Raw genomic sequence first — 3,442 nt, 5'->3', positions numbered from 1 at the left:
TTATCTGTCTTGTTTACCTTTGTTATCATGGCACCTGGTATAGTGCCTGACATACAGCAAATTTCAGCAAGGATTAATTGAAAAATCAATTATAAATAAACCAGATAAGATTTATTATGAAGTGTGATGTCTCCTTCAAAATTAAAGCAGTCAGTACTCCTACAGATTTTAAAGTTTTCAAACTTTAATACTTTAAATACATTAAAAAAAATTGTTAAGCACATATCAGCTGCTTTTTCAGGAAAGCTTAAAACTTTAAAACTTTAGCCAAATATAGTATCATGAGATCTAAATGAGTACACTGGGTACCTGAGCTTTACCACACCAAAACAATGAAACACATACTTGCCATAGCTTCCCCAGCATTCTGTTCTTTGAAATGGAAGGGTATCCCTTCAAATTAGGTGGTGTTTTGCTCAGGCCATCATTACCAACAGGTCCAAAGTAGCTATCTGTCTTCTCCTACAAAAAAAAAAATATATATCATTTTATTATTCTAGATATGATTTAGTCTTAGGAGATTTTAAAAATAAATGTAATTTTGAAAAAAAAAATCCTCATAGAAATTTTAAAAAAACCATCTAAATGCCAAACTCAAAATTGGCAGGAAACACAAAATTTTAAGCTACACATTAAGCTATTAGACTATTTTCAATAAAATTTCAAAATGTAAATATACACAATCTATAATGTGAAAATTGAGATGTAGAAATTGGAATTCTTGAAAATCAGTATACAAAGTTTATGAAAGGCAACTAACTTAGTTAAACCAAGAGTTGGCAGTAGGTATACATGTGTATGTGTTTGTACATAAACCTACTGATGTTTGTATCCTAATTTACTATGTATTAATTGGAACGGAGAGGTTTATTAATGCTGGCAACACAAGCCAATAACAACTTAGATAAACTAGTGGTACTCTATGACATGTTGTTATCCAATAGAATGAGTGGTGTTTAGTTTCTGCTAGAAACCTACTACCAAATGGCTTTATAGTAAATGAATTGTGAAGCATTAGTATTGTGCAAACAAATTGGAAATCATTCTCTGAAAATTCAGATTGATGTCCAAACAAAGTTGTTATATTATCCAGAGTAGTTAAACCAATCAGGAAAATTTAATAAAAACTACAATTGCTTCTGGTATGAATAACAGTAAATAATGCTTTTGAAGGGATAAAGTATTTTAGTTGTTATTCTTTAGGCACTGATACTCTGTAAATCACAGTGAATGAATACTAAGGAAGATGGTTTTCGTAAAATATCTTATCTTTTGATTCCTACTATTAGTACACACAAGTTTATGAACAGCACTCTCAAGTCAAGAAATAATGTAAATACACTAATCTTCTAGTAAAATACTTCTAGGTGAAGTTAAAGCTTAGGCTAAATAATTACATAATGTTTTCATGAAAAGCAAAAGAGCATTTTCCTGGTAGGCCCAGTGGAGCATCCTGTTATCTCTGTAGCCTGGGATTCTACAATTTCATTTCCTGCTATCTCCTTGTTCAGCCACTCCTTCACTATCCATCTACAGGATATGGACTAGAGGATAGGAAACAGCTGCCAAAGAGAGGAGATTACTTTCCAAAATGAATTATTAATATTGTAGGAAATTGGTAACCTATTTCAATCCATTCTTCAAGCACACAGTAATTGCAAGATGTTTTACCGAATGAGAGTCTCTTGAGAAGATCTGCCAAGATATGTAAAGGCACAAGGCAACTACAGGAGCAACAAATGAGCTCTTTAGTACTTTTGAATGAAAATCACATTTGCCTGATGTTATTTCAGTTCCTGATATTGGAATTACATTAGAACATTTTTCTCTAATTCAAAAAAAAATTTTTTTTTAATTTAAAATGAGTGAAATTCAAAAATTAAAGAGTTCGTCTCAACCACGTGCATTATATAATAAAACACAAGTTGTTCTGGCAGTAGATGGATTATAAAGACCAAGAACCTGGGCCCTGGAACAGACTGGGTTCAAATCTGAGCACTGTCACTAGTTACGTGGCTTTAGATAAGTGACTTAGCCTATCTGTGCCTCAGCCTCCTCATCTATAAAGTGGGGCTAATAATAGTACTTAATAGGATTGTTCTGAGGATTGAAAGAAAGCACTGTCACTAGTTACGTGGCTTTAGATAAGTGACTTAGCCTATCTGTGCCTCAGCCCCCTCATCTATAAAGTGGGGCTAATAATAGTACTTAATAGGATTGTTCTGAGGATTGAAAGAAGTAACGCATGTAAAGTTTTTAAACTATTTCCTGATACTTTGTAAGAACACAATGAAAGTTAGATCTTTCTGACTTCTATTTAAGGTATTAACTTTAAGTTACATAACAAAGAAAGTCTTTGTTTAAAATTTGCTAAATGTTGACAAATTATAAAATATTTTAAAAATCTGGTTAATAATAAACAAATACACTTTATTTTCAATTTTATACCTTTAAGCATACTAAATAATGCTGAAGCAAACTGGCTTTAACAGATAGACATAAACCAATCATAATTTAATCACTACCACCCCCGCCCCCTGCAACACACACACTTTCCCTGACAGCTTCAAAATGAAGCATTACTATATGACACATTTTAAGGGGTATTTCATAGAACTAACAAACCTCTGCTATAAATTATCTTATCAAAATAAAGAGAAATTGTTCTCTTCTCACCATCCCTCCCCCCACCACCAAGTATAGTTTATGCCCAGTGAAGTTTTAACAAACTTCTTTTTGACAATAGTGGATCGTAAAAAGGAATAGACTTTGGACTGAAGAAAAATATAATCATGAGTGAAGTGCTTAGAAATGTCAGAACCTCCTACCTCCTTTCATTTCTCACAACAACCAAAAAAGGGAAAGAAAGACCTTTAGGAAGGGGAAAAAGAGAGTCAGAAATCATATGGGAAATATAAAATCACAAAAATTTAATGACAGTTGTTATTTTATTTAAAATAATAAATATGTATATAATACGGCTATCATTTTAGTACTTTAATTTTTTTAGATAAGCTCTGATAATATGATTTCTTAAAAATCTAAATCTAAAGATGAAAATAAAAATTCTGCATTAAAAGTGATTTATTCCTAGCCAGCTGCCAAAAAAGAAAGATTTATTCAATTGACTCCTTTGAATAAATATCATTCTTAAACTGCTCTGCTTGTATATACTTGTTTTCCAAAGTATACCATCATATTTGTTTAGGCCAAAAGTATATATCTATTATGTGTCTTTATGTAAATAAATATATCTTTATGGTACTTAAATACATATGGAAGGGCCGGCCCGTGGCTCACTTGGGAGAGTGCGGTGCTGATAACACTAAAGCCACGGGTTCGGATCCTATATAGGGATGGCCGGTTGGCTCACTGGCTTGAGCTGACAACACCAAGCCAAGGGTTGAGATTCCCCTACCGGTCATCTTTATATAGGTAAAAA

The 3,442-nt window shown here is 32.5% G+C and overlaps 1 protein-coding gene across 1 annotated transcript in view; it reads right to left on the bottom strand.

Moving 5' to 3' along the window:
- The window catches only part of ZHX1 (zinc fingers and homeoboxes 1), a 24,527-nt gene that overhangs the window by 18,177 nt on the left and 2,908 nt on the right, over positions 1–3,442 (bottom strand). The window contains exon 2 of the mRNA XM_008579589.1: positions 346–462. The gene's annotated coding sequence lies outside the window, so the exon portion shown is untranslated. The remainder of the gene's footprint in view (positions 1–345; positions 463–3,442) is intronic.

The sequence above is a fragment of the Galeopterus variegatus genome, unplaced genomic scaffold (assembly GCF_000696425.1).
Source record: "Galeopterus variegatus unplaced genomic scaffold, G_variegatus-3.0.2 Scaffold1919, whole genome shotgun sequence".
NCBI lineage: Eukaryota > Metazoa > Chordata > Mammalia > Dermoptera > Cynocephalidae > Galeopterus > Galeopterus variegatus.
Note: the sequence above shows the minus strand (reverse complement) of the source record. Positions and strands in the feature narration are given on the sequence as shown.